Below are 26,156 nucleotides of genomic sequence, written 5' to 3' on the forward strand. Positions count from 1 at the left end.
TACAGAACATGACTGAAGGATCTTTTTTCCAGTGGACGGCCAGTCTTTTCAGCATTAGAAGTACTCTCTAGAACTGCTCTGTCCAGTTTGGTACCCAGTAGCCACATGTGGCTATTTAAATTAAAATTAATTAAAATGAAATAAAATAAAAAATTCAGTTCTTCAGTTGGACTAGTCACAATTTAAGTGCTTAAAAGCACACATCTGGCCCAGCATAGAACATTCCCACCATTGCGGGAAGTTTTACTGGACAGTGCTGCTCTGGAGACGCTGGTTGCAGCTTGTAATTTTTAAAACAATTTAGACATATGATCACTGTGCACTGCTCTTAGTAAGTACAAAACGTGAGGTGCTTGAATTTTGGATGGCTATAAATAGGAAAGTATATTGAATAATCATTTTCTAAACTGTCTTTGTTATTAACAGTACAGGTGTATGGTGGTGATCCAAAATTACAAAGAATAATGAAAAACCCAACAAGACAATATTATAAGAAATAATTTCTTTCTCTGTTTTGGAGTGTTCTGCCCAGGCTTCTGCCGAGATGTCTGAGGATCATAGGGACAGGGAGGTCATCTGTGTCCTCAGCTGTTTTCAGGCGGAGAGAAGATGTTGTTGCTATTTGGACCCAAGCACGTGGGAGACTTTTTAACTTGATTTTGTTTTATCTCCACTGCAAATAAATGTAAGACTGGCTAGTGTTTTTTTCTTCTGCAACATTTGAAGGGAAGTACTTGATTTCTGTCCGTGTTGCCGTTTGAACTTTAACCAGTGGCCTGGTATTCGATAGGTTATGCATTTTGCTGTGGAAAAAAATCGAATTGCTTTCTCAAGGTTGACGGAAATGTTTTAACTCTTCATAGCAAATGAGGCGTGAAACAAATTGTCAGAAGGATGGAGACAAAATTATCGCAGTACCGAATGCTTAAGTGGCTGATGATGTTCCACCGAAGGTGTGAGCCGAGCAGATAAATGTGTAAACGGCACCTTTCTCCTCTTCTCCTGCCCGGTTCCTCGCAGCTTGTCTTCACTAGAGGACCTGAATCTGTGTTAGAAAAATCACAGCCCTTCTGAGAGTGTTAGATTACAGTGCTGCTAGGAGGAATAATTAAGAAATACTATGGGCTATGGATTAGAAGAAATAAACTTTCTGTTTGCAAACATTTTCCTTCACATCATCATTAGATGGAGCAAAAATACATTTTTAGTGTCTCTGAAAGCTTGATTATGTGGAAAGTATGTCAGTGGTTCTTTATGCCCACGTACTTCTCTGTTCATTCACTGTGCACTGTTGTATTCAGAATAATACTCTTTTTAGGGTTTAGGATTTTAGGATTTAGTTGTTTGAATAGTAGTGCTTGAACTGAAAGATAATGAAGTGTTTAAATCATGGACTTTTTACTTTTAGAATACAGTATCAAATGTTAATTTAAGGAATGGCTAGAGGTTTAGTTTAATAGGGGCACTTTATAATTTTGGCTACTCCTCCTTCACTTTTCATTTCGAAGCTTCTCTTTAGGTTCTTAGAATTTATTAAGAGATAACAAATAGGTTACAGCTCTCCTAGCCTACTGGAGCTTTTAATGTCAAACACAGATCATAGAATGGCTAAAATAGATGTTTCATACAAACTGAGGGGAGAAGTATTAAATTAATAAAGAGAGATTATGCATTGGCCTTGTTTTTCTGTGGTGAAGTATGTTATATTTATATTCTAAAGTACTTTTAATGTCTTATAAGCAAAGGGGTATATGATTATATGTGTACATATATGTTCAAGAGTATGTGTCTTGTGTGTTTATGTATGTGTGTACATAATTAATATAACTACAAGTATGGACAATAGTGAAAAGTACAATATCATTCTATCACACTGACACAGATGATAGTACTTTTGCATCTTTCCCTCTGCTCGTTACTTCTGATGGGTGTATGTGAGTATGACCACTTTTTTCATCCTCTTTTTTACTTACTGCTATAGTGATAGGTATATGTAAGGGGTATTATAAATTGATTATACAGCTTCCAGGCAACCTTGTTTCCTTTTTATCAGACTAACTCCAGTATGCAGAGATGATTGAGTTTTTTTGCGTGTGATTTTGTGCATTTATTAAAAGTCTTTCAGTGAAGATGTAAGAGCCAGCGTTTTATTTATGAAATGTAATCCGCATTTGTAAATTTATGCAAGAGAAATGCGTTTATATTTCCTATGAGTTTTCATGTATAGAGGAGTAATAGGTCTTCAAAGATTGTAGTGGATGCAACTTGCTTTTTAAGAGGGAACCAAAATATTTTCCTTTACCTTCCCTTTGATTGACTCTCATCTTTGAGCTAACTAGCCATCTGTCTGTCTGCTTTCTTTCTATCTACTTACTGTCATCTGTCATCTTCATCCCTCTGTGTCATATATCTGTCTCGTATTTACCTAGATTTATCATTGCTTTTGTTTTTGCATTTATTTATGACGCGCCCCTCCTCCCACGTCAAGTGAGTTCTCTGGTTGCTTTCACAGCATGTTCTCTCTTGCTTTCATTTTGTCTTTTTCTTTTTTTCCCTTTTCCGATTCTTGATCCAGTTCTTCCTGTTCCTCCTCAGCTGCTCACATTATAAGCTTCACGTTCCATATCCTGCCCTGAGTGGGCATTCATGTAAAATTTTTCTTGTGTCTGTTACTTTTTGCCAATGTGTATTAAAGATCTGACCCTTTTTATTTCTTAATGCCCTTTTAAATTTCTGGCCCTTTTTATTTCCTCCTGAAACTGTAAATTTAAAAGATTAGGCAGTATTACCAATTGCCAGTATTTATAAAGAGGCATGCAGTTAGAACAAAAGTTTAACAAATACAAACATCTTGCTAAAGTTCTTTACTCACTGACCTTTGACTCTCCAACCAGTAATTACCTATTATAACTGTGTATTTGTTTGCTTATATTATTCAGGCTGGAACTGACATCCCTCAGCTTACCCTGAGTCTGGCTAAGTCTTAGATGCTTTTTCTGGGGTATGGTGTTGGCTCCTTGGATTTGGATCTGAAGGCAAATTTAGCATAAACACTTGACTTTCTCAGGCCTCTTGCCAGGCAGTATGCTTAGTGAGGGAGGGAGTAGATAGAATAGTCCAGCAAGTAAGGGATTCAGTTTGAGCTCTGCCACTTATTACATATAAAGTGGTGATAAAGCACCTAAGCGCTGGGAGGTTTTGAGGGTGAAATGAGGAGTGTACATAGGGCGTATGGAAAGTGTGTTTCAGTGCTGGCTGCTGGGCGTTACCATTGCCATTATGGAGGAAACAGGGCCTATGCTTTGTCCAAGAGTGGGTGTTGGTTTGCCTATGGGAATACTCTCAGCTCTTAGAGCTCTTACCTGAAAAATTTTTTCTATCCGATGGCCACCTTTGGTTTTATTTTCTTTCTTTTCCATACCCGGATGGAAGAAAAAAGTAGGAAAAGTTACATACATTTTGTGACTTTGAAACCTTGTGATGTGATTGTTTTCCAGTCAGGAAGCTCATTCCTAATTTATATAATGGCTACTTTGCCTCTGTCACATTCGCTAAATTAGGTTTGATGCTGCACCCCAAAATCTTAACCATAAACCTTCTGTCTCCTTATCAGTAAAATGGGGATTATGTGAACTGCTGTGAGGTCCTCAGTAAATGATAAACTCATGTACAACATATCTAAGTAAATCTTTAAAGCACTTAAAAAAAAAGACTGTGATCGTCAAAAAGTGCTTTTAGTTTCTGAAGTTAAGATTAAGACACAGTGCCTTTGCCGCTTAGCTGAAGAACGGGTTCTGTCTGTGGCTTTCGTAATTTCACCAGAGCTGGCTTAGAAGTGTTCTTGCTCTCCATTTGTCCTTTCTTCTAAAAACACATTTCACATAAAAATATATTTCACAGGTTTTTCTGCATCACATTTGCAACCAAAGTGTGCATTGCTTGATTTTACTTACTAATAACAACTTTGCAGATCACTTAATAATTTCCAAAGTATGTTTCTTACCTAGTTCTCACAATAATCTTGTGAGGTTTGGTTAATATCCCTGTTTTATATATGCAAAAGCTGAAGCACAGTGACTTGGTTAAGGACACACTTAGATCTCTAGATTTTATGTCCCATACCTGAGCTTTGGCACTGCACACCATCTCTGTGGTGTGTATGGTATCTGTTCGACTTATAGACACACTCAGCATTTAGATGAGGGGTGGGCAGACTTTTCCTGTAAAGGGCCAGGTAGTAACTTTTTGGCTTTATAGGCATGGTCTTTGACTTTCTACTGAGGTCCCTCTAAAGTAGCCACAGACAGCCTGTGAATGAAGGGGGAGGTTTTGTGTCCATAACAGTATGGACACAGACATTTGAATTTCATGTAATTTTACATATTGTAAAATATGCTTCTTCTTTTGATTTTTTCCCAACTGTTTAAAAATGTAAAAAGCATTCTTAGCACACTGGTCCTACAGAAACAGGTGGTAGACCAGATTTGGCCTGTGGGCTGTCGTTTGCCAACCTCTGGTTTAGATCATGATATGGATAGGATACACTTTTCCATTTCAGGTTCCATCCAGATCTTTCACCTTCTCTCCAGTTAGCCGTCTTTATTTACACAACTCTCTATTCTCTGGGATTTTGGCTCAAGTAGCAGTGCTTAGCTGACATGGAGCTGGGAAGATTTTAAGTCTTTCGGGTGAGACTGAGGTTCAGAGCAAGTAAAGGGATCTCCCAGGGTTGGAAATCCCATTAGCACTAGAGCCTGCACATATTAAACCAGGGTTCTTGATTCTCCATACAGTAGTTTATTTTGTTTTATTTTTTACTGGCTTTGATATAATTTGTGTTTATGTTCTGGCCACTCTGTAAATTCCTTAAATTTTCCCCCAACATTTTAAGTTTTATTCTGAAGATTTTTTTTTTTTAAATTACAGAAGTGTAGTGCATGAATACATTCTTATGTAAAAGATTCAGATGCTGGCATCATGTACATTGAATATTTAAATTTCCTTTTACTGCTTCTACTTCCTAAAAGTATACACTCTTTAAGTTAAATGTGTTTTTTCTAATCTATTTTTTCTTTAAAATATTGCCTGTGAACATATACAATTATATAAACAAAAATATCTGTATATAAATCATACTATACATGTTCTTAGATTGGCCTTTTGCCCCATTGAAGCCTCTTTCAGGCATATCACAGTGTGGGTAATTTTGTGTGTGTGTAGATTCTCTTATTGTCAAAGCAGTCACTGAAAGAACACAATATCATTTCTATATGGGCCACTGAGCTGTTTTGGAATGTGATTGTCTGCTTAGGCAGTTGGCCAGGATTTGCCTGGAGGGACCACGAAGGGCCTTTAGGCACCAGCCCTGCATCACTTTCTTTTCTGACACCCTCAGATGCTGTCCTAAGCCTCCAGTGTCACTGTGTGCTGTCCCTAACAAAGTTTTGTACGAAGAGTGTGTTATAAAAATGTAACCTCTTCATCACTGTGTTACCTTTGATGTCTTAACCCTATTGTATTCCAAAGCTGAAGCAGAGAGAGACATTTCAAAGTAATTGAATTCAGTAATTGAAATTTCAAAAGTAATTGAGAGAAGATGAGAGCATTTCCTATTTGGAAGGCATCAGCTGGATTTTTTTCCTTAAGTTATTTTCATTGCACCTAGTTAGCTTCAGAAATAAGAGTGAGGAGAACAGAGAGGAGAACGTGGAGTGGTGTACTGTGGATCTTGGAATACCTCAAAGTTCTCATTCCTTATCACGTACAGTACTAAATAGATATCCTACTTAAGATGTAGGCCATAACTTTGTAATCAAAATCTCTAGAAAAAAAAGGAGACTTCATTGTGTTCTTGGCACGCTATCACATGGTATTCTTGTGAGTGTGGGCTCTGGCCAAAATTGACCGTGACCCAGAGCAGCCCTGGTGCTGAAGTACTTGTAGACCACAGATTGCCATGCAGTTATACCTTTTTCCCTTTCATTCTCTTTCATGCTTGATTTTTATCAGTTTAGCTGAAATTTAAAAAATATATATTTTAAGTACACTAAATCTTCATAGTTAATGAAAATTGAGAATAAAAACATCTGCGTTGTTTAACAAGCATTTATTCATTAGTTGTGCAAATTCTTTATTTGTTGACCTGGTTTTAAAATATAAATGAATATCCTCTCTTGTTTTTGCTTGATAAAAGAAACTTGGAAAAAAAAATTTAGAGTTACTAAAATCTCTGTGTTAAGGATTTTAATTTCCTTGGACTTTAGGGAGACTATTTTAAAGTTTGTACATAGAAGTTTTATCTGTGTGACTAATTAAAGTTAATCAAAGTCACATGGCTAAGCAAATCTCTGAACTGTTACTTTCTGGAGATTTTTGTTCATTGTATCTGATTTACTCAGTTGATTTGCTGTTACTCTTTTAAAAGTAAAACACCAGTGACCTAATGTAACAAAACATTGACCATCTTATTTTGGGGCTCCTTTATGTTGTTTATTCTGTGCACCCAGCTGGTGCATAAAGGCTCAGTGTGTTTTGGCTCTGGACTGCTGAATAGCGTCACGTCATGACTGACCTCCTGATTGCAGAGAAATCGGCACGAGACCCACAGTGAGTCTTTTGGTCTTTGCTTCATATGCTTTGTGAAAGATGTGGTCGTTTTGTACACAAGATGTTATAATGGGGTATTGACATTTTATTGACCCAGAAACCTGTGTGTAAATTCAGCTGCCTTTCTTTTTAAAAAGAAATTTTACAGTTGTAAAATTTTAGCCCTGTTTTAATTTTGAAATCTAGATGAAACATAATCCCTGGAGTGCTCTTTCACTGTTGCAAGTATAATCTTTTCGCATGATACCTGATTTAGTTGAAAACAAATTAGTAACTATGCATGCTTAAAGGAAGCAATTTAATAAACAGGATTTTAGAGAAACCTAATCAGAATTGTAAAATGATACTAGTGAATCAATTGCATTATACAGAATTACTAGCTTAGATGTAGCTTTTAGATAAGTGTAGGCAAATCTGAGGCTTTGGTACCACCATTGTCAAGGGCATTTAAAAATTTGCCTTTCTCACTTAAAAAAACAGGGAGGAGAAGAACTCCCTTTCCCCTAAATTTATTGGTTCATTCAAAAATGGTTCAAAAATAACCATCTCAAATCACTTGGGCTGAGGCCAACCAGACAGTAAAATCTGACTACAGCTGTGACATGGTCTCTCAAGTTCACTTCAGCACTCTGGGCAAGGCTTGCTGTTTGGAGATGGGCAGGGTGTACTGTGTGGCAAGGTAACATGAAAAAGGTAAAGAGATATAGCCCTGAACCTGAGGATTTAAGCAATCATTGGGAAACCTGTATGGCTGAAAGCCAAAGAATAGAATTTAGGAATGAGGTGAAGACTGGCAGGTGCCACAGATCTAACCCGGAGGCCTTTGGCTGCCCTCATATATAGGGCAGAGGCGGTGCGAGGTAAACAACTCCCATTTTAAATCATTTACGTCCCTTGTCAGCATATATGCATATACTATTAATAGTTGCCATTAGTTTTAACCACTTATTTTTCATTCACAGTTTTGTACACATTTTCTTACATTGGTATCACTGCTGGTACTTCTGTTTTTTTGAGTTAGACTTTATGTTGATCTTTCAAGCATACTTTAATTGTCTTATTCAGTCTACAGGCATGTATTGTGCTGGGTTCTGGATGAGAAAATTTGGTACCTACTTGCAAACTATTCTGTTTTATAGATGAGGAAATTGAGGCCTAGAGAAACTGGGTGACTTGCTTCACCTTAGGTCCTTTTGCTGGTGAACGAGAATTGGATTCCTGCTCCAGTTCTGTCTCGATGACAATGTGAGGGGTGTTTTCTTTATCTTTGTAAACTATCTTGCTGTTTAACTTGGCCTCTGCTGTTAAGAAGACAAGTAAACAGAAAGTTGCAACCAGAACTTCTAAATATTATAATAGCGGTTTCCTCAAAGTTCTCTTTGACTACGAAGAGACAGTTTGTATTCTTTCTGATGATTTCAAGAGGGACTTGACAGGGAAGTTGATTCTTGAATCCAGGTTTGAAGGATGAGTAGGAGTTTGCCCAGAAATGAGAAGAGTAAAGAGCCCCCAGTTACTTCTGGGACTGTATGTTTTAGGGCTTGCTGTCAGTGAGAACACAGAGCACCAACATCAGCACTTTGAGCAGCAGCAGGCCCTGCCTGGGAGGAGGTTAGGAGCCGCAGTCCGCTTGCATGTGGAAGTGAGCAGGGGCCACGTGGAAAGCATTCTTTCCATTAAGTTGTGGATTCGTTCCTTTTGCTGCATAACAGCTTGAATGGCTTAAAACAACACACATTTATTATCTCAGGGTTTCTGTGGTTAGGGAGTCCAGGCACGACTTGGCTGTGTCCTCTTTTCAGGGTTTTAGAGGTGGCAGTCAAGGAGTCAGCTGGGCTGCATTCTCATCTGCAGGCTTGGCTGGGGAAGGCTCCCTCAGACGTGGGCACAATTCATTTCCTTGTGGTTATGGAATTCATAGCAGCTTGCTTCTCAGTGCTGCCACAGAGAGAGTCTCAGCTACTAGGAGTCTCTCACTTATGCGGAGGCCTGGACCTTCTTTTAAAGGGCCCAGTGATTATGTCAGGCCCATAAGGATAGTCTCACTTTTGATTAACTCAAAGTCAACTGATTAGGGATTTTAATTACCTCTGCAAAATCCCTTCACCTTTGCTACAATCTCTGGGTTAGTTGCAGGTCACAGGTCTTGCCCATACTCCAGAGGTGGGGATTGTACAGGTGTATGGATACAGGGGGCCAGGAATCCCAGGGAGCCCTCTCAGAATTCAGGTTGTATGCTAAAAACTAATAAAAGTAGCAGTGGTGTGTCTTAGTCTGCTGTAATAAACTACTGTGGAGTGAGTGGCTTAAACAACAGAAATTTATTTCTCACGGTTCTGGAGTTTCGATGTCTAACATCAAGGTGCCAGCAAGATAGGTTCCATTCTGAGGTCTCTTCTCTTTGCTTGTACAGCTTGCTGTGTGCTCTCACGACCTCTGTGTGTGCGCCTGGGGAGAGAGACAGAAGGCCCTGGCCTTTCATCTTTTTATCAGGACACCAATTCTATCACATTGGGACCTACCCTAGTAACCTCATTTAACCTGTTACCTTCTTATGGGCCCCATCTCCAAATACGGTTATGCTGAGGGTTAGAGCTTCAACATAAATTGGGGGGAACACAATTCAGGTTAAAAGAGTTTTCTATTCAGTTTTTTCATATCAAGGAATATTAATTGAAGTAGCTTGAAAGGGAATCTAATGGCTGTTATAGACTTCTTCACCAAAGAGCACCAGTCAGACCTGGGGAAATCCTGACTCCATCATATTGTAGGGTGATCTTGAGCAAGTTACCTAATCTAGGAGATGGTTTCCTTCAACTAAAATAGTGGTTTGTAGTATTAACTACTCTTCAGGATTTTCGTTAGGATTGGTGGTGTCGTTTGTAGAGCACCTAGCACAGTGTTCAGCTCACAGAAGGCACTCATTAAATGGTGGCTGTTATTACCATATTTGTGCCTTGTTATTTCTGTATATCTTCTTCATCTTTGATTATCTACCTTAAATGATAAATTTCCCATGAATCCTTCCATTTCTTGCAACTGGAAGTTACTACCCTCAGTTGAACTCTCATAGGACTTTATTTTCCTCTGTCTGTGGCATTTACAAGTGTATTTATACCTGTATTATTTATATACATCTCTTATCTCCTCTGTTATGATGTATGTTTCTTAAACTCAAGGACCGTCTTACACATCTACTTTTATGATGCCTTACACATTAGTGTTTGTTCAGTTTAAATAATGTTAAATGAATGAATGGATATGCTCTCTGCCTAATTTGTTTCCTCTTTTATCTAAATCTTTGTTTCTTAACTTTTTCTAACTCATGCCTCCTTTTGATGAACATAAATTTCCTCACACCTCTTCCAGCATTCAGATATATCCTCTCAAAAGATCAGGTCCCTACTCCCCACTTCCCTTGAAAAGACAGCTAGATTTTCCCTGCAAATCCTCAACAATTAAGATTATTTTTATCAAACTCTGCTTTTACATAGTATGTTATATAAGGAATATTTCCCTCCTTTTCCAAATGGAAAATTATAATCCTGAATATATTTTCAACTGCACCCTCCCACCAGCTTCATTCCTGTTTATATAGCATTCATCCATTTTCATTTCGGAGAATTACTGCTCTAAACCATTTCTGACATACTGTAGAATCCTGTCATAGGTAGTAGTGATGCTAGCATTAAATGTTGAGGTGAAGTCTCCACCCTCTTTGCACAGGCTTAAGAGAATTCTGTTTTCCCCCTTTTCAGTTCTTTTGTAATGAATGGTGTGAAATGGATATGTATTTAAATTTGTGAACCCTCTTTTCCAAAACAGTTACATTGTGTGCAGCTTAAGGAGTGATCCTAGACATCTATTATGCTTTCATACTGCCTTTCTTTCCAGAATTAAAGCACGTTGTAGACATTACCTTGTCAACACTTAGGGCATCCCTATGAGCTAAGTAAAAATTGGAGACCATTGCTCTTGTTCTGCAGGGGAGTAAAATGTGGCTGAGAGGTCAAGGAGGGGCCTGCCCTTCTAAGGCCCTCTGCCCCTGCCCTGCTGTGTGTGCTGGAAAGACTTTGCCTTTACATTCTCTAAGCACGAGTTTGTTCTTTTAGCTGGGAATAGGGTAGTGGGTACAGTGTGCCAATTAGCTCTTTTTACCAAGCTAGCAAACAAAACAAGTTTGGTCACAAGATAATAGAGCAAATTTATGAGGTGATCTTTCTTTTTAAAGGAAATCTGTGGCTGTACATAGGAATCAAAATTCACTGTAGTGAAAGGAAAGTAAATTACCTCTGGTCTCCCGAGGAGGCCTCTTTTAAATTCAAAGTGACCCATTTAAAAGAGGCCTTATTTGGAACTGGATTGTATTGAATGGGGATTGTTTTAAATAAGTCCCCATCTATACTGTGGAAATTATCTTCTGCCTTTGAAAACAGCTTGGTGCCACGTGGTCCACCTTGCTTTTATGGAATGTTAAGGATGTGGGAGATGCACCTGTGAGCTGGGAGTATGCAAGATTTAGGGTGCTTTTGCAGAATTGGGCATTCTGAAAAGGAAAATTAATGGTAAAGAAAAATAGAATCTTTGGCAGGTTTCATGCTCACACGGATCTGTTTGAAAATATGATGACAGAGGTAATGTGGTCTCACTTTTAATGATACTCAATAACTTAAAAATTCCCTCTTTCCTCCCTTGTTCTGTACTCGTCTTAACCTTTTACAGGGAAAGTACTTTTTAGCCTAATTTTTCTTAATTGATTGTGATGACAGGTTTTTAGGTGAAGATCCATCAATTACCAGTACACTACCTAATATTAAATAGTGAGCAATACATTTAATATGAAAAGTGTGTAACAATACTAGATACTGTTTTTGAAAGACCCAGTGAATGAATGTATGCTTGTGTGTGTTTTGCATATGCTTAAAATAGATATATTTTGGTATTAGTCATAATAAACTCCTAAAATTTCTGGTCATGACTTTTTTAGTAGAAAGTGTGAGAAAGGCAGAGTATGGGAAATTGAAATGGTGAGCAGTAGACAAGTAGTCTGCCAGACTAATTTAGTGCTGCTCTCTATTTATCTGTATCATGATACATATTTTATAACATAGGTTAAAATTTAATTCTAGTGGTGAATCTGTGCATTTACATTCTAGTTATTATTTTAAGATAGTAAAAAATCCTTCATGCCCTGAACCCTAGATTTGTATGTTAATTAATTTACCAGAAGGGTATTGATATAGAGTTTAATTAGCATGAAACACTTTTCAACTTTCTTTCAGGCTGAAGGGGGTAATGTAACTTCTTTGGTTTTCCTCTTTTATCCCTTTCTCCCCTCACCCATTTTTAAAATAGCAGTGCTTTTCATACTGTCAGTATTTCATGTTGTGACACCCTACTCAGAAGTTATGACAGCAGGGTAATGACAGCAACTGCCTCCTGAGAATCAATCAGGCAATTAATTTTGTAAATGAAATGCTGATTATACAAAGCTTCACGTGAGAGGCCCAGTGATTAAAATCAATTTAACAAATTGTTTCAGGTGGGACTTGATTAATAATTTGCCATAAATGCTAAGGATATATGACCAGCATACCTTGTTGTTACTATCCAGCTGTATATAAAAATATCTTGTTGTTGGTCTTGACTGCCCAACTGTATGTACATATCCACAGGTGAGCTAAGCACTGTGTTGTCCTCTCACACTTCCTGTGATGGAAGGTGTGCGCACGCACACTCTCTGACAGACACTCTTTGGTTGTTTGTCTACCTGCGTAGACCTAGCTAACAATGAAAATGGAATGCATTATTACATTTTTAAATCATCCTAGTTTATGTTTTCCTGTGTTCTATTTAAAAAAAAAACAAAGCAAAACAGAAAACTTGCCCAGACAACTTTGGGTATGACCAAGTGAAACAGGTATTTTTTCTATGTAGGATGTTTTAGACTTTTTCTTATGCTGAAGTAGATTATGTATCTTAAAGAGTGGTGTGTGCTTTATAGACATCTTTCATTCTTAATCACAGTAACAGGTATGAACATAGCTTGGAAAATGATTTTTTAAGGATGTGACATTGTAGCCTGGAAATAAAAAAATGCCTATGTTTGGAGCATTAAAATTTGAATCCAAGAGACGTCGCACTTGGAATAGGAGACACAGTTGGATGTCTTTCTCACATTCATATATCAAACATTTATTAAGTGCCTGTTACAAGGCAGACTTGCGATCAGGTTTCATAGTTTTTATTACTTGTAACTGACACAGTTAGGAAGGCAGTACAGTATTATTTAGGAGAGGATGGCTTGGAGAGGTAGGGGTTAAGGTACACTTGAATTCTTTTATTTTGGTATTTTAGTAATGAAATAATAGCAACAGTAATTGTTCACCGTGTATGAGAAGTTGGGTCTGTGAGGAGCATTAGGATGAGGAAGACACCATTTCTGCCCTTACGGAGCTCGCTGAGGAGGGAGACTGACGTAAGCAAAGAGTTGCAGTTGGTTGTCGTAAATGTTGAACATCTGTTAAATAAGAGAGTCTCATTAGATGCCGGGAGCCCTGAGAAGGCAGAGTACTTTATCTGGTGGTACTTTGTGGAATAGAATGAGTTTCTTCAGTTTACAGGTGGCCAAGGTATGTGGAGTGCAAGGGCTTTCTAGAAGGGGATGTTCCTTAAGTGCCTGGGCCCGGAGGTGTGCCACAGGGCTGTCCAGGTTTAGTGTGGGCAAAGACTTGACAGGTGGCAGGTGTGTCACTTTAAGGTGAGCCTTGATTGTTTGGATGTTGAGCTTCTCGGTTTTGAATTCTTTAGACCTCTTTATGGCCCTCTGTCTACCCTTTGACCTTCAGGACAGTTTGTTGATAAGATTTCTGATCAAAGAATGAGAAAGAAAGGAGAAATATCCCTAATCATCCACATTCCTTTTGATACTTTACCATGACAGCTGGAAGTTCTGGCAGGGAGGCAGGTGATTCTAGAATTATAGAATGCTGGTATGGGAAGAGACTTACTGTAAGAGTTCATTTCTCAATCCCTCACTTTACATGTGAGCAGTCATGAGGCTCAGAGGAGTGAAACTATCCAGTAGTAATAATCTCTGACGTTATAATTGAGCACTTAGTATGTGCCAGCCACTGTTCTGAGTGCTTTGTATCTACTGTGTTATTTAAGACTTAAGAACATGCTGTGAGGTGGGTACTATTATTATCCTCACTTTTCAGAGGAGAAGCTGAAGTTCAGAGACTTTATGAGATCTGCCTAAGATCACACAGTAAGTGGTGAGCCAGGGTGTAGGCCAGGCGGCCTTAACTGCAGAGTCTGTGTACTTGACCTTGCTCCACTGTACCAAAGCTTCTTAAGGTCCTAAGGCTGGATAGTTGGAGAGTTAGGCTCCCTCTGCTTAGCGAACGCTTAAAATGTTAATTAGCTGGTAGTGTCTGAACCCTGTTTCCTGCAACTGAAGCCTTTGTCAGTCACAGTTTTGGGATATTTCTCTTTTTTTATTTGTACTAAGATTTAAATATCTGAGATGTTTTCATTTGGGTAGTTACTTTCCTTATTTTAAACTTGAGAGCTTGATGGAGGCACTGCTAGGGGAGTTGGTCTGCTTATACCCTTTGTAGAGAAGAGGCGGGAGCAGGATGACGTGAAAAGTGGTGGTTATAAAAGCACTTTTTCAAACTTATGAAAACAAATAAGAGCTCTGGGTTAAAAGATGGCACGTGTCACATCTTTCAGGGCTGGGTTGAGATCTTTTAAGAAGCATTGTAAGAAACCCAAGGGGGCAGAAGCCTCATTGCACCTTGAGGATTGAGGTTGATAACCTGCAAAGGCAATTATGAGAAAGGGTCTCTACGAGCAGGGTTTTAACCTGGGGATCTTTTTTTTTTTTCCTTTTGATTAAATTTTTTTGTGGAATGGAAGCTTCCTAAGAATTTTTAGAAAAATATATTTAAAAGTTTGCATTCATTCTGTGTTTTGCCAACTTGAGTACTTTTAGGAAAAGTGCAGCAACCTCTACCCCTTCCCAGTTCCACCTTATCACTCCCACTTCTTTTCCGTCTGTTGTGTTCTCTCTCCTAGTTTTTTGACATTTCCTTTGCCCTGTAGTCCTCCCCACGCTGCCCCGCTCCCCAGCCTGCCAGAGGCCCCCCTGACATTGCACAGTCATTTATGAGCAGCTGCAGACCCCTTGTGAGGGGTAGAGATTGTTTTGGTGTTCAGTTATCCTTGTCTTTCCTTTTTGCCCCCCTCTCCTTTCTTAACTTTTATTTTGAAATAATTTCATATTTATAGGAAAGTTACAAGAACAGTACAGAGAAATCCCATATACTTTTTACTCTTATATATTAAATTTTAACATTTTACTGTTTATTAATCTGTCTACCTCCCTATCTGCAGTGTGTTTTCTCAGAGTCATTTGAGAGTAGGTTGCATACATACTGCCCCTTTACTCCTTGGTAGCTCCCAAGCCCTGCGTACTTCCTAGGAACAAGATCTTTCTTTCGTATTCCTCAGTGTAGTCAGCACTGTCCAGATGCTTAATGTTGAAGCAGTACTTTAATGTACAGCCCATATTTTAATTTTGTCTGCTGTCCTGATAGCGTCTGTGTAGTAATCTTCGTTCCTGTGTTGTAGTATCCTGTCTAGGCCTTATACGTTGCATTTAGCTGCCTTGTCTTGTTCAGTCTATAAGATTTGACTATATATGTCATGTTAACTTTTTTTCTTTAAATAATCACATTACAGTAAGAGTCACTTCATTATGGCTCTGATAAAGTAGATCTTAAATAGTGCCATGTCTCTGAAAGCACATTTACACCAGGGGGCTATAGCCTGTGTATCAGCACAGCAGGCATTCTCTGTCCAAAGATAGGTAAGTCAGTTGCTAACATTCATCATATTTTAATGGCATTTTCTTTAATGCCAGTTTAAAGTTGTTAATTTAAAAAAATGAATAAAATACTTTGAAAGAAGCATGATGGCAACCATGGAGACTGCTGGAGAAATCAGTAACTCTTCTGTTTGTCTTTAGGTATGGCTCTGATATCTGCAATTGTTTATCCATGCAAACTGCACACCAGATATCTTTATAGAATGTCTTTTTGAGGGCAGTACTACCTTCACTTGAAAGATGGGAAAATGAGGCTCGGAGCACTGGGGTAATTTACGCAACATATTTCATGGCTAGTCAGAAGCAGGAGAGGGATATGAACTCAGGTGTGTCCAGTGTCAAACCTTATGTATTTCCTTTGTACTACAGATAGTGAATTGGATTCTGTTTGTTTGCAAAACCTGATGAATCGTAGTGGCTGCCTGTAACTCCACAGGGTGAAAGATTCTGAGGCTTACTGGGCTTTGGAAAAATGAATGCTAGGACTGAGAAGCAATGCCTATCTTATGTACATTAGTGGAGGAGTGGAGGGTATCCATGCCTCATAGTGATTATTCTGGAGTTATGTGTCCATATAATAATGATGATAATAAAATTTATTCCTTTAAAAAGCCTGTCATGTGCCGAAGCTTGACTATATTGTCTCTAATTCTCTAACAACTCTATGGTGATAGTGGTAGTATTCTTGGTGTGTAGCTGAGTGAACTGAGATGCAGAGGAGTTAAGAGGTGAATTTTTTTAGCATCACACAGCTTTAAAAGTGGTGGGGTTGAAATTTGACTTATTCTCGCAAAAGCTTCCTTTCTTGATTTAAATCTGTATTTATATGAGGAATATACCATATTATTTCCCCTTCTTAAATAAGAGCCTGCTACTAGGTTGTCAGTAGTGACACATGGATATGAACAATATTGCATACTTAGGGATACAAATTTTTAGAAATTGTTAACACCATGATAATAGTTTTACAGTTGTTTTGGATGGTGAGAATAACAAATCTGAGGAAAAATAGAAATATATTCCATTACTATTTTGATATTCCTTTTAGATCTAATTTGCTCTTGAAATTAAGAAAGTACATATATACTTTGTTCATAAAAATTATTATCTTTGCTAAATTAAATTTAAAAGTATAGTTTAGTCAAGATAGTAATTTACTCATTGAATTGACTTGCAAGTTGCTGAGCTTGGGGGGATTAGGCAGATAATAGGTTTTGCCAATTTATAAAAATCAGGTGAAAACAAGGGAACCACAACTGTCTTATATTCTGTTGTACCTGGATGATGGCTACAAATGGTTTTAATGTCTTCACTTCCCTGTTCCTTTTCCTGTGGGACAGTGTAGTTGGGGACATTTATCAAGTGGTCACAAATATTCTTATAGACCTTGATGAGTGCTATGAAGGAAAAAGCACAGTGGTTTTGGAGAGGATCCTGCCTCAGTCTGGAGCTCAAGGAGGGTTTCTCTGAGGACAGGGCTGTAGCACTGAGTTCTGCGGGAGAGCAGAGGTCCTTCTTTGTGGGGGAAACAGCATAGTTGAAGGCCCAGTGATGGGAAAGTATGTGGTTTTTCTAGAAGCCCGCAGAGGCCAGTGTGTGGAGGGGGAGATTTCCTGTTGGCCCCAGTGATGTGTCCAGCTGACTAAAACTTGGTGAGGGGTTGGCTGTGGTGGAGAGGAGAGAGGGGCGTCAGGAGCATCCCTGGACCCTAACTTGTGCATCTGGACGGGGGTGTCTTTCACTGTGATCACAAACAGAAGGGGAGGATCCTGGTATCCAGGCAGGAATGTTGGCTGGCCGGCAGTTGGATATAGAACTCTGAGCCTGAGAGAAACCAGCCAGGGTGACACGTTTGGAGGGCACAGACATGAGGAGGTAATGGAAGCTGTGACTTAGGTGAACTTGGGAAAAGTGAAGCTTTGTCTGCAATGATACATGATTCTTTGCCTCTTGTACCTGTTGGCCGTCAGAGGCCTATAGTCTGATAGAGCCCTGCTGTTTAACTGGTGATGTGGTGTTGAGAAAGTCATTGCTTTTTCTGTTCAGCAGATGTTAATCATGCCAGGCATTGTACTGAGTGCTAGGGATGCAAAGGTGAACTTGGCAAAATTTCCACCTTTCGTTAACAGTATGCTGGGAGACAAGAAAATAAATAGATTAAGTTAATGAGTGTTTTTTTTTTTCTCTGACTTCAGTTTGCTAATTTGTTAAGAGGAGAAGAAAAAGGATTTAGGAAACTCTCACTTATGTGATAAACCCTGTGGTACCTCATTTAATCAGTTCTCCAGCAACACCATAGGTGAGCACAACTGTGCTGTATTAAAGGTGAGCCTAATTTTTTGTAGCTATAAAGGCAGGATTTACCCCCAGGTTTGTCTGACTCTAAGCCCCCTCCCTCTCCCTTATACTTCTTTTGTTTCAAATTCTAAGTGTTATTCTAAACTTTGAACTATCTGTTTTATATATTAAGAAAGATGGAGGAATTTGAAGTGGGCAGGAGGCCATCCTAAGGCAGATATGGACTTGTGCTTGCCTCACAAGTGTAGTGAGTGAATGGGAAGAGTGCTGTGGATGAGTGGAAAGGATTTTCCTGAGGTTTCTGATGAAGATCTTCTTTCAAGAACGCTGATGCCTGGATTTATGTCAGCCTTTATATGAATGGCACTAGTAGTTAGCCAAGGTTCTGTCCCTTGACCTCTTCAGTATTTTTATCAGTGCCATGGAGGAAGGCATGAATGAAATGGCATGCTGATTTAATTGGTGGTTGACGTCAAGATAGGAAATGCAGTTAATACGTTAGATGTCAGGCTAGACTAGCGACCAGAAACAAGCAAAATGAAAATAAGCAGAGATAAAAATTTCTGCCAATAGAGTCAGCTAACCAACTGTATAATAGGAGATGGGGGAGGTAGGGTTTAATCACAGCTGGTGGGATGGATCACGGGTGTGATGGGGCTTCAAATAGTAACAGGTCTGAGGCCAGATTTGTACTAATGTAGGATCTAGAAAAGAAGCAAGTTCTTCCCCGTAATACGTTTTATGTTAAGGGGACTACGAATTGGCATGTTTCGCTCAGAAATGGGAAATAGATATAGCTATCTTCAAATATTCTACAGAAGGATCAAAGAAAAAAAAAATCATGAGGAACAGATTTTTATTATATCGAAGGAAGAAATTCATAACATTTATGGTGTGGACACTTTTAGGGGATTCATACATACATCATGTATGGACCAATGAAGTTCTTTTCAGTTCTGAGATTCTGTGTTTCATTGATAAATCCTTTATCAGGGTGCCTTAAGAATTGTGATCAAATGATAATGTGTTAAAGTGCTTTGGAAATGCATGGTAGATGTTGGTCATTATATGATTATTCAGGTCAGGAGGGTCTTTGGATGGGTTTCTAGAGGATATTACATGAACCTCTGACACTATTAGATTTGAGATGTATATACATCCTGGATGTATTTTTTTTTTTTTTTTGAAAAGAGTATTCCTAAGAGTTAAGAATCACAGCTTCTGATTGTTACTTTTTATTGGTAGTTTATGGAAGTTACTTTATACATAGATAACAACCTATTAATATTTTATTTCTAATATTAATAATTATAAAAGGTAAAAATCCAGTGATATTTTAGATTTTTAGATTTGGGATAAAATTTAAAATGTGGTTAGGAAAAAATATCGTGCCTTCTACTTCTGTCTTGTTTAATGATATTGTATATGTGAGAAATAAACTTCTTTATTTAAAACTATAAATCAAAACATTTATTTCAGATAAAAACTGCTCAAATAAAAATTGTCTATAATCCCACTTTTACAAAAAAAATCTTTTATCATCCCCTTGCCCCCTTCCTTCAGATTTCATTTTGTGGCTCCACAGATATGTATGTTCCCTGTAGGAAACTATGTATGTTTCCTTAAGGAAACCGAAACCAAAAATATTGACAATGGTCCTCTTTCCAAGTCAATTATGAGTATTTTGGTCCCTCCCTGCACCTCCTCTCACATTGTGAAAATGTCATCATGGTTAGAGTGCAGCAGCAGTTTGATGTTTCTTAGAACCAACAACAAAACAGCCTTTCCTGCCTTGTCTGATATCTTAGAATTCTAATTCTTGGTCCTTCCTGTACCATTGTGGGATGTGGCAAATATTCCTGACTGACCAAAGAAGAACCATAAGTGTATTGATAACCAGATGTGAAGTTTCCATGTTTTAGTTCAAGTCTTAATAAAGAGGTCCTATTTTGTCATTAATAGAAGTGAAAAAAACAAAGTGGTTTTAGATGCTGCATTGCATTTTTTTCTGACTCAGTCTCATGATTGTGCAGAGGCATGATACAGTAGAAGGAACTGTGGACCTGAGTCAGGAAACCTGCCCTAGTACTGCAGCCCCGGGCAAGTCCCCACAGCTCTAAGCCTCCATTATGTCATCTTTGGTAATTGGATTCTGTGGTAGTGGTGACAGTGGTAACTGAGAATCTTGGTATTTTCAGGCTTGAAGAGGAACATGAATGAAGTGAGGGGAGCATCTTTGCTGCCCCACTCCTGTTTTGGACTTAAACTTATTTTAATGCCATTAGAAGAACTTGACTACTAATGTTGCATTATATGTTATCATCAACTTTACACGCATCTTCTGCATGTGTGTACAGAATCAATGTAGAAATTAGTTAGTATTACTTTTTATTTTCAAGAACACGTAATGTGATCAGTGCTCATCCCAGGCAGTGATGGGGCACCATGATCATCCTGAGTCGTTTGTGCCGTGTGCTGACTGAGACATACAAAAGCACAAAGTGCGGACACTGCCGTTTTAGTCTCCTTGGGAGTTCAGAAGTAACGCATAAAAATGAAAAAAACGGTACATGAGTTAAATATCAATGGAAGGCAACTCAGAAGTCGGTTACAAGCTGCATAGGAGAGATTCCAGCAGGTCCCACAGATAGTGTTACTGGGGTGTGGTGAAGGGGAAGCTCTCTGGTCCTTGAACTGGGCTTGAGTGAGCTTGGGTTTAGACAGGCAAAGAGAAGAGTAGGAGCATCCTCCTGCTTGTTTGTGCTGTAAATGAGAGTGTGGGTGAGGGAATGGAGGCGGCCAAATGTGGGACAGCTGTGTCCCATCCACCCCCACCCCACAGCAAGCCATGGTAGTGTTTGCAGGATGCCTGGGAAAAAGCAGAGGCATTTTATAGTTATATTTAGACATCATCACAGAAAAGTCAACACAGATTGCTTCACGATATGACAGCCACTACTTACAGGTCACTCCGGCTGGCCCTGATCATTATCAGCCGAGTTTTCACACAGCTGTAATTCATGCACTTCACTCTTAAACATTGGACATTGTTTCATATGTACTTTTCCACGTCCCTGTCCGTTCCATTATGCTGATATAGTGTGGCTCATTCTCATATTCTATAATTGTTGAATAGTTGGGTTCCAGTTTTCTTCTTTGAACAGTTAGTGGCTCTGAGATCCTTTTAGTTCTCACTAATTCGATTTTCATTATAATCGTGAGGCAGGTATTCTTTCTCGAATTTAGTCAGTGAGAAAACTAAGAAATAAGCTCCATACTCAGAGTCACACAGTGGCAGTAAGTGGTGGGATAAGGGTGTGGACCATCTCTGAGTCCAAAGCCCGTGCGTTCCTATGAGACAGACCATGCTTTCTCCCTTCAGTATTAGAAATCACGTAGCTGCAGACAAGTCTGGGTAAATAGCACCCCTGCCCCATTTGAGAGAGTATTACAGTTGGAACAAGATATATCTTTTAAAGCTTTTGTTTAAAGCTTCTTGTCATCCTTCAGAAAGAGTTTACCACTGCTTTATACACACTAGTTCAAATACTTATTGACTCACATTGGGTTTTATTATTTTTGCTGTTTCATATGTAATGGACTATTAATTCAAAAATTTTCTTTAATTGCTGGTAAGACAAAACATTTCCCCAAATAATGATTCAAAAGGGGGAGAGTTTTTCCTTCCTTGAGCTCTTGTTTAATCCAGATATATAGATATGATTATAGATCAAGAAGATATGATAGTTCTTCTTTCTGCGGGTTTTTCAATGCCTTTCTTCAATTTGTGGTTTAAGGAATTTGGCTGAAAAACTTGTGAAATATTATATTCATAAAGAAACTACTAATAAGCTAAACCCCTTAACTTGATATTTAGGAGTGAATACAATTGCATAAATATCTTTATTATAAATACTTGTGTAGGCATACTCTGAAAGAGTAATAATGAGGTCCAAAGGATACTAAAAATATATATGGACTTCTTTAACTTGAATAATCTTTATTTCTCTTATTTATTTATTTATTTTTAATTGGAATATAATTTCATTACACTCCTGTACCAGTTTTTGAGGTACACCAAGTTCAATCATCTGTATTTATACACATATCCCCATATTCCCTCCCTCCCTTGACTCCCCCCCACCCTCCCCGTCCCAGTCCTCTAAGGCATCATCCATCCTTGAGTTGAACTCCCTTTGTTATACAGCAACTTCCCACTGGCTATCTGTTTTACAGGTGGTAGTATATATGTGTCTATGCTACTCTCTCACTTCGTCTCAGCTTCCCCTTCACCCCCCGCCCCCCCCAAACCTCGAGTTCTCCAGTGCATTCTCTGCATCTGCGTCCTTGTTCTTGTCTTGTCACTGAGTTCATCAAGGGTAGTTGAATTTCCAGGCCAGCCTCTGAAAACCTATTTAGCCTACAATAGAGCCTAACTGTGCTACCTAATATGTCTAGAATCTATATTCAATATATATTCAAAAACTATACATCGTACTCCTTCTTTCTTAGTAGTCCCAGGGATGGGAAACCTTCTTCTGAGGCTTTGGAGGATATAGGCAGCAGTAGCAGCTTCCCAGAAGGAGATCCAGGAAGGTGGGGGGGTGTGTGTGTGTGACAGAGAGTTAAAACTCATACATACATAACTACATATCTAAATACATATCTATCTAAAAACTTATTTGAATAAAGGAGGAGTTACAAGAAAGTCTTATCAAGTAATAAAATTTATTAGAAGCTAAGTAACTAAACATAGTCTCGATATGTTAAGACCTCTTCGAAAATGGGCTGTACACATTGTGACTTTAAAAGCACTTATTTTGTGGAATTGAAGTCCAAATTGCAGCAGTTGTGGAATGGTACCTAGAAAGGAAAAATGTGCTTGGAATAACACAGAGAAATATTTGAGGACTATTCTTAATGTGGATGTCTTTGATATAACATAAGTTATATGTGAGAACTGAAAATGCTGGTACTCTGAAATCTTATCAATAGAAGGATAGATGATAAAAATACAGAATTGTTTTGGGTTAGATGTGACTATGAGAAGTGAATTGTTTTTTGGAAAAAGATTTGATTTGGGTTTTGGTTTCTTTAAGGAGAGACGAGTAAAAAGCAGGGGTTGAGATCCTGCAGTGGTACATATTTAGTGTTAAAAATAGCAAGAGTACACAGCGGGATGAATTTGGATTGTGGATGAATATTTAATAATAGGCCATAAGGAGAGAAGGTTAAAATTAAATAATTTTCACTGTGTAAGTATCTGCTTTCATATCTGAAGTCTCACTGAAAGGCATTTGATACATTTGAGAGGTAGAGATAATCTGTGTATTTCATGCTTTCGATTTTCAGAAATCTCAGGGTTAAGCTAACATTTTGACATGGGTGCAAATTAACTGAATTTTAAGTAGGGCTGTGAGAGTTTATGGCAGTGATGAGAAAGATACTACAGAACAATTTCAGTTACTGATAAGATGAATTTGCTGCACTGTTATCTATAGCATTAAAATATGGACATTCCAATCATTTTCCCATTTTACATTTCTGCTTTAATTAAGCCAGTTTGGGTCGTGCACTATTTAAAGTCAAGTAAGCAGACCTTTCCTATGCCTTGGCTAATTCAGATTGAATATGAAGATAGGGCTGCTTCGGGCCCCATATTGGAAATGTAGCCTGAAATCTGATTTACTCAGTCTCTCTGTGGGCCATTCATTCACTCTGCTGATTCTAGCATCACCAGTTCAGCCTTGATTTTCACACTTTCGTAGAAAGTTTTATTTTATCTTTTGAAAGAAAGTGTGGAAAATCATTACGTTTTGCTTTTCTTAGGCATAAATTCTAATTTAAATCATTCTGAGAAAACTTAATTCTCAGTTTTCAATTTTAGTTTTGTTACCTTAGGTCACCATGTATGTATGTTGAATTGTGAAGACAGCACAGTTTGTGTAACATGAGTATATTGTTTGAGCAATTTCTGTCATTGTAAGTAAATATTTTTCTTGACTGGTGAAAGTAACAGTTAAAACTCCATGAAATTGTGAATTTTGAGCAGAACTGTTTGGCCTACACATATTTTCATTCAGGTGAGATCAGTTCCTGGCAAATTCCTATGAGCCCCTCAAGACTAAGCTCAGATATTTCTATAGGAAGACTTTGTTAAAACTCAGACCCGATGGTATGATGCTGGGTTGTGCTGTCATCTTTGTTCAGCCTGTCTACTTCAGTGACCTGTTCACCTCTCCAGGACAGCCACCGACACTTGTCCACTTTTTGCCTCCAGTGCCCTGCACGGTGCCCACAGTAGATAAATGTGTGATGAGTGGATTACTCAAGTCATTGAAATGAGCAGCAGGGTACCCCTAGGAAGGAGAGAGGGCAGAGACCGCGGGCAGCCTTGGGGAAGGTTTAAGAAGAGGGAGGACTGGCGGTTCTTGTGGCTTTCCCAACTTGGATTTGGGGTCTTCACTTCTGGGTCCCCCTCACCTCCTGCTTATGTTCCAGGAGCTGCCCTCACCCCTGGGAGGAGACTGCCCTCATCCAGCACAGCAGTTACCTCCCAGCCCTCAGCTGCAGCCACAGCTTTAGGCCTCACCTGTTGGGCTCCTGGACTGCAGTTGGCATGTTGCTACACCTGCTCCCTTCTCTGTCGCACCACGCTCTCTGCAACCTCTAACTACATTTGCTGACCATTCTTTTGGCCTTGTTGTGGCCTCCCTTCACGCCTCTTCCTTAAATGGTGTTAGTCTCTAGAATTTTGTTTTCTACCCATTGTTCTCTTTTCATATATTCTTCTTGGGTAAAGTCCTTGAGTTTTACGTGCTTTATTTGATTAATTCATCCAGTATTTATTGAAGATTTATCATGTGCCAGGTGCACTGACTTGTGTCCTAGAGAGATACTGTGAGTGAGTACAACAGAAGTCGCTGCCCTCCAGGAGCATATATCCTCTGTATGCTGACTTCCCTATTTATGACTCTAGGTCAGACCTTATTCCCCAAGGTGGAAACTCACGGTGGCTCTTCCTTCTATGTTTTCGCCTGGATTTCCTATAGGAACCTCAATTTTAATACGCAGAATAGTGAAGTCTCCCGCCCCCCCCCCCCCCCCCCGGGAGGGTTGATCTGCTTCTACCCCTGCACGCTGTCTGAGCTGCCTTATCATCTGGTAAGCCACCCTTGACTCCTGTCTCCCATCACTCACAAGTCGTGCTGCATTTCCGTCCTCTCACTTGAATCTGGGCTTGCAGCACTGCTACCAGCGCAGGACCACAGCTCACCTGCCTGCCGCAGCAACCCACCCTGGCTCCAGGCAGCTGCCGAGAGAGTGGTCCTTCCAAAAGGCGGATCTGACTACAGCTTTCTCTTAAAAGCACCCAGTGGCTTATCCCCAGGGTACAATCTGAAGCCTTTAAAATGACATGGAAGGCTCACCCACCTACTGGCTTCTGCCTGCTCCAGCTGCTGCTTTGCTTCGTTTGGATTTAAACTGCTTATGTTTCCTCACACACACCAGGCAGCTCATCTCCCTTGAGCCTGTGCTTTTTGCTGTTTCTTCTGTGCTGTGGTCCTCTGTGCCCTGCCCCTCTCCACTTTGAACATGGCTTCTTCCATTTCCCCTGCTCATCTTCGGGCCTTCCTGAGAGTCCCCCTGTGCTTGATGTGAACATGGAGCCTGGCACACAGTAGGCATCAGTATATGGTTTTGGAAGGAAGGAAGGAAGGATCTGTAGGCCTTTGTAGCACCGCAGTGAGGGACTTCCCCCACCACCGCTTTGCTCCTTTGAAGTACCCAGGGCATGAAAGCCTAGGCTGAGGCTCCAGTTCGGCTCTCCTGAATGGCCTTGGCCCCGAGGCCCCATGGGCTGACTCACCAAGCCAAAAATAAAACTCAAAGTCTAGTTTTGAACTGGTTATGTTTGGTAAGATGCTTACTTACATAGAGAAGGTGGCTTGTGACTCATAGTCTGGGTGCTTATTCATGTGCACTAGTGATCTTTGAAAATTTTTACCCTAGACATTCTGTGTTATCTAAAATCTATCCTTTCACTTTCTAATGAGCACTCAGATGCGTTAATGTTTGATCAGGACTTGCAGACTCAGGTCTAAAAGTAATTGTTCTAAGAATACTTTGAAGTCAGAAAGGGTTCCTGACTACTCACTATGCTTTGCCTTTGTTACTAGTAAGCTAAAAGGAGCTGGGTGAGGTTAACTATCATACTTGTTTCCTATATGCATAGTAGAATTTTAGATGAATGCAAAATCTTTTCTTATGCTGTTTGCTCCAGATCCCTCTTAATTATTAAAGCCTTGATAAAAGTAAAAAAATTAAATGTCTTATATCTACCTAGGTTTTTTCTTAA

General features: G+C 39.2%; 1 protein-coding gene across 7 annotated transcripts in view; it reads left to right on the top strand.

Annotated features, from left to right (window-relative positions):
* The window catches only part of ARID1B (AT-rich interaction domain 1B), a 389,909-nt gene that overhangs the window by 20,943 nt on the left and 342,810 nt on the right, over positions 1 to 26,156 (top strand). The gene's annotated exons all lie outside the window — the stretch shown is intronic.

The sequence above is a fragment of the Hippopotamus amphibius genome, chromosome 6 (genome assembly GCF_030028045.1).
Source record: "Hippopotamus amphibius kiboko isolate mHipAmp2 chromosome 6, mHipAmp2.hap2, whole genome shotgun sequence".
Taxonomy (NCBI): Eukaryota; Metazoa; Chordata; class Mammalia; order Artiodactyla; family Hippopotamidae; genus Hippopotamus; species Hippopotamus amphibius.